Raw genomic sequence first — 13,913 nt, 5'->3', positions numbered from 1 at the left:
GGTGTACTTAAAAGCTACTAATTTCTCAGATTTTTTGCTATAAAGCAGTATTGGGTTCTGGTAGTGGGAGTACTGAAACAGCGTTTTTAATCCGTGTCGATTTAAAAGCACCTATGAAGACCTACGTGGTAAAAAAAAACTTGAAAGAAAATCCACTGAATAAACACTGAGTTATAATTGAGTATAAATGAAATGTCTTAAGTACAAATTATAATTTTATGATTATTAGATTTGGTATCGTCACTAATAGAACGAATATAAACAGTAGAAAATAAATTGAACATTTAGTCGTTTAAGCATACGATGCCAAATAGATTTATTTATTTATTTAATAAGTTACACCAACAAAGTGATCATCAATACAAAACATTGACAAATTGACAAAAGTTCATGGCAGATGTCACCTCAATTATAGGTGCAATCGAGAGTGCATTAACATCAAAAATAAAAATAAAATATACAGCTAAGATTTGAATACATTTCATTCATTGCTTAAGATTAATTTAATTGGGAGATGATCCGCGACAGATTTTTCCTGTAAGTAGTGAGACAATTAGAAAAAACATCTATTTCACTTAAAATAAGTTCAGCGCAATCGGACAACTCAACTAGATAAATTCAAATTTTAAGTTAAATTGAACGCAGCTAAGGCCAGCCAAGATTATATGTTGTGGGTTAAGACCCTCGAATGAGGAGCTAAGGGGTAGTGAGGGTGATTCGCTGTTACATAGTTAACGAGAATAGTATGAGTATTAGGAGTTAATGAATATTGTTAATGATTGAAGTAAGGCTTTAGCCGTGCTGAGCTACGGATATGGATAAAATGGACTTTATTTGTAAAAAAAAGGCGAATTTAAGTCTTAATTATATTGCAGTAACGACTGTCTTCACCAAAACAGGTGAATCGTGCGGAATTACAATGGCCTTCCCAGAAGTAGGTGAGCAAATTAAGTAATTTTACGAGATTGCTTTTATTATTCGAGATCATTCTTGCATCGTGGAAGGTATTGGAGAGTAAGTTTAAGATGCTTATTTTTAAAGCGAAAACACATTAGACCACGCTTCAATATGAATGAATGCGCTGAATATTAAGATGCATAAAACGACGCCGTTCCACTGAGAATTAGAGAGCTGTGAAAAGGAGCGTCTTCCTTAACTAAAGCTGAAAATGAAGCCTTTAATTAAGCAGCAGCTTGCTGATAGCTTGACAGTACTGGCGCTGTCAGCTTCCGCAGCAGTAGTACGCGATAAATATACTTATAAACACTACGCTTCTTCAGTCGCTACGAGCGGTCTGAGGTCACGTCGCTTGCCCTTAGAAAACATGCTCTGCATTGATTGGCACATTTCTCGAAGACGAAAAAACGTGGTTAATTCCTTGAAGCACAAATTTAAAGATGTATAGTATCGAATAGATATATGAGATATATAAGATCGAAACAGTATACAATGTCCTAAGAAATTTTATCATAGTCATCCTGGTTAGGATATGGAGTCAAAAAAGGCTATATAGCCTTCTTAGCACTTTAAATGGACTACTTAGCGTTTGTACTAGAATATTTCCGAATAAGTATGACTATGTATGATAATAATTTGAATTATTTTTTTGAATATAATATAATAATTTGAATTGTTTTTTCCAATTCTGGTTAAGAAATTAACCAATTGTTAAAGCTTATAAACTCTTTACTCTCTTTTTTTATTAAAACATCGTCCCAAAAGATTGACAAACAGTTGTCGAAATCACGAAGAATTGAATTTTTATTATTCAAGAAGACTAATAATTCAATTCACCAAGTCAACTGCTAGGCGAGACTAATGTGAGTTTCGTAACAACCGCCCTCTTCCTTTAAGATGAAGAATTATACTTCTTATCAGTACTTCACGAGTCGTCTCGATACTTCACGAGGACTATCCAAACTTTTCATGTTACAGACCGAGTTGTGAAGAAGGATAATTTTGATGTTACGCGAAACAAATAAAATTTAGTCAATATTTAGAACTCAAATGCCGTTACAGTGTCTTTCATTAAACCGAGGTGTTTTTCACTGCACTTTTTTTCCTACCTATGCTGATAGCCTTGAGAGGCTATTTCAGCTTTTCCTTGACGTGTAGGTGAGCTCACGGGGCTCAAACCGGGACTGTTGCTAGCACTGGCCTTAGCAAGAGCAGTGCTTCGCAGAATCTACCATTGGATCAGAAATGCGACCCACTGAAAAGATCCGGCGAGAAACTCAGTGGGTTGTGTCTTTGGGTTAATTCACTCGTCGAGATCTTCGTCACAACTGACGGACTCGACGAGGGCGGTGACCCGTGCTTGTGGTACCCAAAAGCACTATTAATGGACCGGGTGGATCCGTAATGACGTGCTTTGGGCGACGTCGACTGTTTACCATTCGGTCTACAGGATCGGGTATGTCCACAGAATCGGGTGTGATGTCTGAGCCGTGTGCTTTGCTATTCACTCCAAAACATAAACTTAAGCATAATTTCACTGAATAACTATGAATGTATGATTGCTTTGTAGCAGCTGACATAACAAGATGGTATTAGCCATTCGAACCCAAAATATGTTTTATCATCATCGAAATAAATTATTTTAATCACACTCACAGGTGTTTACATTTATATTTGAGTAAACTGAACTGAATTATTTATACTTTTATGAAAATAATGTTATTAATACTTTTATGCCTACTAACTAGTTAATCGACAAAACTTAAAATGTAAACAAAATTTACTTACTTATTTAAGATAACCAAAAGTAAGCTTACATTAATTATACATTTAAAATGTTGAATATATAATAATTGTCAGAATTGTCGTTTTATACTAACGATTGTACAAAGCCCGCTTATAGTCATCAAAGAAAATAGTACTTAAACAATCAAGGCATAATGTTTACATTCGTATGACAACTGCGCATAAAAGACGGGCGATTAACGAAAAGCCGGGAAACAGGGAAATCATTTGCGAATACCCAGAAAGGGACGGTTGTTGTTATATGGTTGTTGTACGTGAGAGTGAAAGAGACAGCGTGACAGCAAAGTTCAGATAGACGTCTCAGATAAATACTCGGATGAAACGATTTATTACAAAAGCGCTGAGTACTGGAAATTAATTACATAAAGTTTAACGCTGCTTTGTGAGAGCTCGACGTCGGCTGCCTTGCAAATTTATTCAGTATTTACGATTTTTTTCAGGAACTTTGTGTGATATTTTACGGTATCTATCACGCTGGGCTGTGGGCTGATGCTGAATAATTTTACCCTAATGTAAGGCTTTGGCCTGCTTCGGTAGTGATTTGAATTGGAGGCTGTAACCACTCACCGTTACTTGGGTCGTATGCTTGTCTAATAACAGTGGTAGTAAAAAAGGAGCTTACGCTTGTAATAGACCCTACAGTAAAATTTACAACACTCCAACAAGAATTCAGATTTAATACAGACTTATTATTTTGAATTGTTTTTTTGATCACGATACCTTAATTCAGATGCTCAAAAATACTACACGTAGAAAACGTTTTCCGATAAACTATATTTTTCCATATTCGGTTATGGTATTCAGCGCAAGAATCACACATAAATAAAGATATAAATGTAGTTGGTGTGTAGGTAACGCATGATACGTGACGATTCCGTACAGATTAGTTAAATAATGTTACTGTTGCTGTTGGAATATGTCCACTGAGTTTCTCGCCGGATCTTCTCAGTGGGTCGCGTTTCCGATCCGGTGGTAGATTCTGCGAAGTACCGCTCTTGCTAGGGTTCGTGTTAGCAACGTCGTCAGGTTTGAGCCCCGTGAGCTCACCTACTAGTTAAGGTTACGCTGAAATAGCCTCTCAAGGCTATCAGGTTAGTTAGAAAAGAAAATTGGAAATATTGGTTGTGTTACGTGAACGAATAGGCTTTGTTATAGTTTCAATGAGCATACAGGGTGGCTGTAGGTCTGATGTTCAGGGATGCTGCCGTCTACACGGAAACTTGAGGTTAGAGTCGATGGTAGTGACGTCACTATCATACTCAGTTGGCCGGGAGAAATTGATTTTCACGAGTAAAAAGACTGGGCTATGACCTTTGCGTCTCCTAAGAAAAAAAATGCTAAATACCATTTTATTTTAAATAAAAATTTTAATAAAAGAAATCGTCGTTATTGTGATGCCAAATATTCTTTTTCTTGAAAATTTTAAGACGTCTGGATTTCATCGAGAAAGAAAAATGAAAAAATCCAGTACTGAAATTGTTTATTGTGCTTATTATTATGATTCATAATATCTATGTTCACATTAATAAAAGCGAATTAAACATTTCCAATTTTACTTTGATATCACCTTAATTAGATAAGGATATTCAAAATCACAGGTCGTTTACCTCAAGTAAATCCGTTGGTCAGATATCGTGCAATGCGGCGACATCCGGTTCCGGCAGGCGGCGCCACTGTCTACTTCCGGTGTCCGCCGTGACGTCACAGCCGGCACGCGCGTGATGAACTTCCGTCAATAGAATCTGCAATTTATGTCTCAAATCATATATCATAAATGAAATATATATTTTTTACAGTTTCTTTGACATAAAACGTTTGTTAATGAATGATTTGAAAGAAACTTGTTGTCCAAAGAGGCATTTTTTATTATTTGGGATTGGGATCTCGTTATTTCATATTATATAAGGATTTTATTTAACATACAAGAATTATTGAAAGAAAAATGTATTTTTTGAAGAAATGAATGTTTATAAATTTATGGAAATAAAAATTCTAATGTAGCAAATGTATAACCATACCCTCACAGCCAGGGACCACAGCCTATCTGATGTTAAGTGGGTCCTGGAAGCCATAGACATCATAACGTGAATGCCTTCACATTGGGATGTGAGGTCTAGGTCTCAACTACATATGTATATATCTAAGAAAAACCTTCTATAATTAACTACCTCCACCTAGATTCCCTGCTTTATGAACCCATATACACATACATATACCTACGAGACAACAAGAGAACATCCACTGGTAATGACTCATCTAAGATAATCAGTTAATCCCGCGATACTATATTCCAGGTCACTGAACTCTAGATGAAATACAGAGTGTCTATAACAATGACGTCATTATGTACGTAAACAACCAGACTACATTCATACATTAGGTTACATCGCATGTGCCCATTCCAAAAAAACCCGAGATCACTAATCCGAAAACCATAACAGTCCGCAAATATCGTTGGAAACGTAACGGAGAAAGTGCGGGGGTGCATCCATGAATATGTATGAAGGGGTGGCCTCCGTGTAAATGGAAATTTCGAATACAAAAAAAAAATACGTAAAATATTAACACGGTACCGAATCGGTGGGTTTTTTTTCTGCTAACCGTACACGTGTGATAACGCCGGACCAAAACGATGGTTTTTTTGTTTGAGAACTCAGATTCGCTGGACGGCTCGAACGCGAGGTTTTGTTGTCGCGTAACTTGGTTTGATTGGTTGCTGCCCGCTGGTTCATTGTGGTTGTTCGGCATTTAATGGGCGGTTTGAAGTTGATAGCACTCAGGGCTTAATCAGGATTTTTGTAAGGTCTATTTAAAACCATTATTTTTGGAATTGAGATTATTGAAAGCTGTGCTTTTTGGAACTTTGAAGAAATATGTAATCTCTGTCGCAAATGTGTCTTTCGTTCTAGTTCAAAGTGAAACATTTAGAATTCTATCTCATTCTATTGCTAATGAAATGCTAACAATAAATGTGTCATATATTTACGTCATCTTCATTTCACAGAGACTTAAATAGCATCGGATTATAGATGTTTTCAGTTCGGATCCCATGCTTACGTATTGCATCAAATTTTACATACATTGACAAAATACGTTGAATAATAAGATATGAGATACCTACGTACTTAAGTATATTTTTTGACCTTTTTCACTTGGTTGTGGTTGGGTAAAAAGCACTCACTGTTTTTTTTTAAGTCGTCCTTGTAGGCAGAGATACGGCCCACCTAATGGTGAGTGGTTACCGTCACTCATGGACACTAGCAATGCCAGAGGCAAAGCCAAGCTACTGCCCATTTAAAAAAGAATACGTTCAGGAAATCTATGCAGTGAGTGTCAACCTTACCTATCTTGCTAGCAATGAAGCTTAATAATCACATTTTTATAGAAAACATTTATTACATTGGAAACTTAGAGTATACATACTATATGTATACTCTAAGTTTCCAACCGATACTATAACAATATGTAACGATTTAAGTTAGTCGATTAACAAAAACACGTCGTTTCACAGTAAATTGTTTCATTACAAACTGTTCGAAAGTGTGTTTAGTTTCAGTGATTGTTATATTACCATTTAATTATCGTCATGCTTGAATTGCGTTGTTTCGTGTACCGAGTCTATTAGTCATACCTTCGGCGCGTGGGTTCCGTTATTTTTCTTAATAGTTCAGTTTTAATCACACTACGTGTATGAAATGACTGCAGGGACTGAAAAATTGGATTTGTAGACGAAATGCGCAAATCAAATACGGGTTTTTACATGATACCGTAACTGTATTGTTCGGTGGAGTGATGACTCGACTGACTTTGGGGGTTTTAGCGGAATCTCCCGAAAACGGAGAGCTAAACAGATTTGTCTACTTCTAACTTCTTACCCGCAGTCGTCAGTTTACCCGATGATGGCGCTTGCGACAGCACCAAAACATTCGGAGTTCATGGATTGTGAAAATCGTCGTATGAAGATTTACGGAACAAAGGGCTGAATATTTTGTTGATATTCATTCGATTTTTTTGTTGGAAATTTAAAATTTCCACGTCAACAACTAAGCAAACACAACATCCTAAGAAACGAAAATTGAAATGACAAAAATAATGAAGTCTAGTAATATATAAATAAAAGCAGGATGCTTCAAAGAAACCTCAAAAGTTGTCGGCATTAGTCACACTACGCATGTCATTAAAAGTGCTCTTGAGTATATCTGGCTTGCCACTTGAGCCTCTGCTAATAAAACGCAGACGGGCTAAAAAACTGATAGTTTCTGTGTTTGAGTGTGGAACTAATTGTAGTCCAATAGGGGAAAGACAACATAGAACAGTTAATTATTTATAAAAAAAACCTAGATAATTTTATACATTCTGCTAGAATAGGGTCTCCTGTATTTCTTACCCTCAGTAGCCAGTTGCATTGGGGCTTCGGAGAAAACTGATCATATGCATCTGTAGTTGGTGACTTGCAGCCTGAAGCAATGCTGGAAACCTGCCTGTTTGCATGTGACCTTTCCCAGCGACTTCCTACACTACTCTCCATTTTCCAAATGTAGATTTTTTTATTACAGAAATAATTTTCCGCTTTGTTAGCATGCAGGTTTATAAAACCGAAAACTAAACTCATAGGGAATATATTTTGTTATTAAAATCGATTTCAAGATTATTGGCAAATAATCAGACAGAAAAGAAGGAACATTAATTTAAACGACTTGATGTTCTTATTGAAATCCCAGTAAACTTGATGAAAACGGTGATTGATGTGGCCAAAACAATGTTTGCAGAACAACAGATTACATTACAACAACGGCCGTTTCCACTACAAACTACTGAGAGTATTGAACTTCGAAGTAAGGAAGATGCACCTGTCGATCCCTAAAGGACTTTGGAGTAAATTTTAATCACACGTCTGCCTGTAGAGATGAGCAAGGGTTTGTCCCGACAAATTGCAAAATTAAAAGTCCCATGATAATATCTGAAACTGCATCAAAAAGGGGAGAGTGTGAAACGAATAAAGTCGTCATGCATATGCATTATACATTCACGACGTGTCCCTTAAGGGGTGAGAGGAGGCTGGATGAGTGACACTTTCTATTGACGAATTTGCTTACGGAATTTGGTTGTAAATTCGTTAGATATTTCTTAAGCTATATGCGCCTTTTTAAGAAAGTAATAAATGCCACTACTATTACTACTAATGTGGATGTTGGTTTAAAAAAATAAAAAGAATGGTTAATTTCTGCATTTCAGTTGGCAGAGATATTGGTGGTTTTAATTGTATATTGTAATTAGGTACATTCCTAGCTTGTGATGACACTTTGTGTCTTACATGACTTAGGTAACGAAAGATTTAGAAAGACTTATTTCAGTTGTGTCCAGTTTTGAATTTGAGAATTCTCGAATAAGCAACGCCACGTTAGTGACGCGAAGTAGACCGCTGTTATTGGTCCTCGCTCACTGACGCTACCAGATAAAAAGTTCTGGTGTTTTTTGGTCCTATGTTTAAATAAGAATATCTCAATTTTGTGTTCACTTTATCCTATGAATAACACGACCAAAATGAACAAAATCCAATCAATACTCCGTCCCCGGAGCAACAAACTTATCTTTTTATCTACAATTAGGATTTCGTCGCCTCCCCTGCCGGCATCAAAGGCCGTCCTCTGTTACTGCGTTATTGAGTTATAAAACACTGCGAGGGAGATTAGTTCATACTTCCATACACAAATCCTATCATGCAAGCTGACGCCTTTCACCGTAAATACTCGCGTTTTGGTCTACCGCAGAAACCAGAGCAAAGTCCATGCGAAAATCAGCCGTACTGCGGTAGGTTAAAGGCGAAGGTTCATTGATGGGTGTGATTGTGGATCCCCTTGATTCTCTAACAAGGAAGTCGCCAGGGCGTTATTTGTCAATGCAAAGGGATAATTCAGTCCCTTTTAATTTAAAACGACCGATAATGAGATGCACATTAGATTATGTTTTCGTTTTCGTTGGACGTCTATAGTGGGTTGCTGATTAAGTTTTTTGGGATGGCTTCGTGGCTTTGTTGGGTGATGAGCGAAATTACGAGGCTAATAAACAGTGCGGAATACAGTGCTTACGATTATTATTTACTGGAACTTTTTTTGCACCAAGCGTTATGCTTTGTAAGTATTAGATTTTATAATTTACTAATAGTATAATAATATATAAAACTTAGAGCTTGTTGTGACTATTTATAGATTTATTTATATATAGACTATTTACAGCTTTAGCACGTGCTTATTTTTATTTATGTTAATAGGTTGGAGAATGCAATAAGTTTCCTTTTATTAAGGGAAAATCTAAAATTTGATTTCATAAATGCCTTTAAATTACTATATTGAAAAACCAACAAGACTAAAGGCATCAATGTAATTAAAATCAATAATACAAAAAGTAAACTCGATAGCAAAATTAATCACGAAAAATATACTTTTTAATTCGGCCTCGTTAAATCAATTGTCAGTATTTGTAAAGTACCAAATGAAACGTGAATCATAACCCAATGCGACGACAAGATCGTAATTAACACCGGTACAGCCTCTCCCCTTTCGTTTTCCAATTGGACGCAAGCGGGGCCCAACAGACCCGACGAATTTGAAATTGGAATCTTGTGCATATCTCTAAATATTCGCTACGTATAGCTAATACCTGCAGGTCGGTATCTAGTCGGTAAACATAGAGGGCGAGCGATTCGTTAAGAGTCAGTCAAGCGTTCAATCGTGAACGGGGTCGGGGCTATGTGCCTACCTGCTATGTGCTCTCTACTCTGTGCTCTCATAGTAAATATTTGCATACATATCAAACTTGAAGTGCTTGGGGTTGTAATTCGTTGCTGATTTAGCATTTTTCTCGAACTTTCTATCAGACTTGATGTTTTAACCCCATGCTTTAAATTGGTAAAACCATATCTGTATAAATTAATGCAAGTCCAAATATTGGATTTTTTCATTCTTTCGGTAGATAAATGCGATTAAATTTCGTAATACATAGAAATTTAAATAATTGGTTCAAACTTTTTTAAACAAGTATCCATGTTGAAACAATGGATTCGGATGCTGGAATGCTGTCTCTCACCTTAAAACATGAGGTCTGCCTGTCAATTGCTTAGTATAATTTTCGTCTTTTTGAATTAGAACACATGACTAGAAACATGCAGAATAATGGTATATTATAAAAATAGAGGCGTAAATTATTTTGAATGCGATTTGCTTTATGTACATAGGTCATTAGAAAAATTGGTATCTGCCTTTGTCTGCAATTATCTGTAATATTGGTATTTGAACACTATATTCGTATTGTTTAGGCCACAACCCCCCCGGTAACCGTACTCGTCGAACTCGGCAAAGAGTTCGACGTGCAACCTAACCTAAGCATCAGCCCGTTGAGTTTCTCGCCGGATCTTTTCAGTGGGTCGCGATTCTGATCCGGTAGTAGATTCATTCGCGAAGCAGCTACTCTTGAGTTGTTAGGTCTCCCTTGGAGGCGCTCGGGTAGCTGTTAGCAAATCCCGCCTCTTCTGGCTGAGCCCTTGCTCGCCCACCTGTCCTTGTGAAACTGGAAAGGCCTCAGGGCCACCAGTAAAGCCTCAATCATAAGAAAAAAAAACAGTCCTATTGAATATCTTGCTCGGTATGAAATTTGTATTTTCGCACTCGCCCTATTTCGTTTCGGGCCCTACTGAAATCCGATCCGCGAGGTCTCTTGGTAATTAACTACCGATTTCATTTCTTGATGCATTTTTAAAAGCGTCCGACGGCTTTTTAATGGTTATTTTATGGTGACGGATCGCTTATTAAGTTTTTATGGCGGCGCGAGCAGTGACAGATGGGATGTAGTTTGACACCAGATTTGAGGGTTCCGTTGCATCGATACAAACGATGCGGCACTCGGTGTTGCCAAATTCAAGGAATCATTCGTATTTCATTCTGCGTAATAATACACCGGAAGTCTAAACAATTATTATCCTGACGCCATAAAAAAATTCCAGTTGTTTTGCTCTAGACGCATAGAGTCAATAATAATGCTTTAATAGCTTTCTATAATTTCGGTTCTCCTATTAATACCGCAAGACATTATGACTTTTTGCCATACATAAGTAGGCAGGATATCAGCATCACACGTGAGGACTTTCAGTACGGCTTACTAACCAGTATTTACGCAATTTCGTTAATTAGGTTTCAACGCTCTTTAGGTACATTTTTTACTATCTGATACTATTCAAGAGAATTAAAAAAAAAACATAGATTACCAGTAGCTAGTTAATGTTCACTGACTGGCATTAAAAAGGAATAAATTCACACAAACGCTACTACGATTTAAATAAATTATAAAGGCAATAAAACACAAGTAAAACGACACATTATTACAACTCCTGGTCCTGACACACAAACGTACGCACAACTTTATCGCGCTCCCAACGGACGCAGAGAAAATTAAAACAGATGATCTAACGGAACGGTCGTTCTGCCATAATTAAAAAGATAAAGAATATTTTCCTTTCACAGCCGAGGAAAACCCCTTCTGAACCGGACGGGGGATCCGGTACGAATCGGCTAGAGGGCCCACGAGACCGCACGAATAGCTCGCGTTCTGCTGATTAAGTAAACTAAGATAACATAGCCAATATATTGAAACGTCAAAAGTCAACAAGGGCTGGAATGAAATGGTAACGCGATTTAGTATTCTCAAGGGTTGAACGTTATATCTGATAGTTACTGTTTGTGGTGATTGCATCGGCTGTTAAGAGACTGTTTGCTCAGACGATTCCGAGTCTGAGAGAACTTAAAGTGTAATTGCAGTTAAACATAATATAACTGGATAAAGAGATTATTCGTCTTTTAAAGATCTAAGTTGGCAGATTGCTAAGTAATTTAAACACATAAATACTTAGTTTTGAATTATCAATACACTGTTAATGGCACTCAAGATCGATGTAGGTACTTACTCCACGTTTCGGAGATATTGATTTTGGAGAATGGATGCAAATGTACTACATTGTCAGTCATTGGTAGACCCTATGTGAGATTTTTAATAATCATAATGTGTTTTTATAATTTATTTTTTATTTTTTTAGATGGGTGGACGAGCTCACAGTCCACCTGGTTTTAAGTGGTTAGTGGAACCCATAGAAATATACAACGTAAATCCGCCAGTCACCTTGAGATATAAGTTCTAAGGTCTCGATATAGTTACAACGGCTGCGCCACCCTTCAAACCGAAACGCATTACTGCTTCACGGCAGAAATAGGCAGGGTGGTGGTACCTACCCGTGCGGACTCACAAGAGGTCCTACCACCAGTTCATAAGGGCATAGATGTGGCAAAATCGCAATAGTGCAGGCCTTTTCAAATCAGCTACTTTGGCAATACATATTCGATGTTTACCAGTCTCTCGACTACTGCGGTGATGACGATAATGTAATTATGTTTATGTAGAATTTTAGGGCAAGCGCATTCCGAATTCACATGTGGTGTTTCGTAGCACGCTATTGATCCGGCTGCAGTGATTTACGTTTAAGTAAACAACCACAGTTCGTGACTGATAATTGGAATTCGCGTTTTGTATCTGTTTCGCTGGCGGTTAGATTGTATTTATATGTAAATTAAATCTTTTTAAGGTGCGAAATTCAAGGATTGTTAGTAACTGATTTTTCTTGAATTCATTAATGATGACAGACTTGTGAGCTGAACGCAGTTTTACCCACAAGCAGCTAACGCAAGCACTGACGAACATAATGTGACTTAAATATTATCCACTTTTGGATACGCCATTATCCTTATTATTAACCTTAACATCTGCCAACAGACCATTGTGATCACGAACACTATGTAGTATATAAAAAAGTTATGAAAAATGTGAACAAATTCTTTGTAAAATTCTCGAAAAGTGCGATCGGTATCTATGAAAATATTCCATGAACCCAGCAAAATTACAGGAGTACCTACTACGCAAACTAAAAAGAAATGAACGAAAACATAGCAAAGTATAGATTGGAGCCATCAGTTGCAACAGACGCAGAAGCAGGTAGTGCCTGTTTAGTATGCGAGGAGAGTGCGGCCGCGTATTGATTGCGACCCTCCCTCGGTCCCTCTCCGCGGACTTTTTCAAAACAATCCCAGGAAGTTATGGTTTTTATGAATTCCGCTGCTTGGAGATGAACGAACACCCATATTTTGGTTGATAGTTGACGTCAACGATGATGGTGTATTATTGCATTTGTCTATTGATTTTCTTGTTTTTTGGATGGGGTGGGGTACCCTAACCGGGAAAAAACGTCCGTAACGTAAGATTTTTATTAGTAATGCACACAGTGTACGACTTAACTTCGTACAAATTAGTAATGCACACAGTGTACGACTTAGCTTTGTAATAACGTACAAAAAATAACATATTTTTTTATCATTGATTGACCACGATCTCAGAGCGTTCGTTTGCGCAATACACTAACTCTTATGCAAACAACCGTGAATGAAATGTACCACAATAAGTTCGCACGTTACCGAATGACCGTGGGTTGTTGCAAAACCTTCAGTTTTATTTTCTTTATACCTCGAATAGTACTTAAAATTAATATTTTTATAATAAGGAGCTTCGTTCCTATCCGGTGTCCCACGACACCACACATCTTTTTATTTAATGAACGCCTCCGCTTTCCTTGGGAAATGAAAAAGGTTTTAATTGCATTTGTATAGCAGCTGCCCATGTCTTCACTGCTGCATTATGTTCACCGTTACAAAGAAAGAGTAATGTGGAAGTTGCAGAATTAGCTGGAGGATATTTTGCGATTCATTGCTGGAAAGACTAGATATTTAAAGATCAATTTGCATGTTCGGACGACCAAATACGTTCATGTCTTTACTTTAATACTTTTTTGTATGCTTGTGATTTTATGGTATTTGGTATAAATTACTTTTAAAATATTTCAGATGAATTCTTTTGTTTTTGAAAATAGATCTTTTAGACATCAGAATAACATAGAAACGTAGATGTCAAGATATTTAATGAAAAAGAAAATTTTACATTAGTTGCACCAGTGGAGCAGAATATTCAAATGATAAAAATTGTATAGTATTCCAAAAGTTGGAAATAATAAACTGATAATACAATAGTAAACTCGATAATATACCATATAATTAGTT

The 13,913-nt window shown here is 36.9% G+C and overlaps 2 long non-coding RNA genes across 3 annotated transcripts in view; one reads left to right on the top strand and one right to left on the bottom strand.

Moving 5' to 3' along the window:
- The window catches only part of LOC149500409 (uncharacterized), a 54,782-nt gene that overhangs the window by 21,646 nt on the left and 19,223 nt on the right, over window positions 1-13,913 (top strand). The gene's annotated exons all lie outside the window — the stretch shown is intronic.
- Window positions 1-13,913, bottom strand: part of LOC149500410 (uncharacterized) — a 57,958-nt gene that overhangs the window by 27,229 nt on the left and 16,816 nt on the right. For both annotated transcript variants that reach the window (XR_016324996.1, XR_016324997.1), the window contains exon 2: window positions 4,371-4,505. This is a non-coding gene — a long non-coding RNA (uncharacterized LOC149500410). The remainder of the gene's footprint in view (window positions 1-4,370; window positions 4,506-13,913) is intronic.

This window comes from Bombyx mandarina, chromosome 22 (genome assembly GCF_030267445.1).
Source record: "Bombyx mandarina strain Sakado chromosome 22, ASM3026744v2".
NCBI classification, from domain to species: domain Eukaryota; kingdom Metazoa; phylum Arthropoda; class Insecta; order Lepidoptera; family Bombycidae; genus Bombyx; species Bombyx mandarina.
Note: the sequence above shows the minus strand (reverse complement) of the source record. Positions and strands in the feature narration are given on the sequence as shown.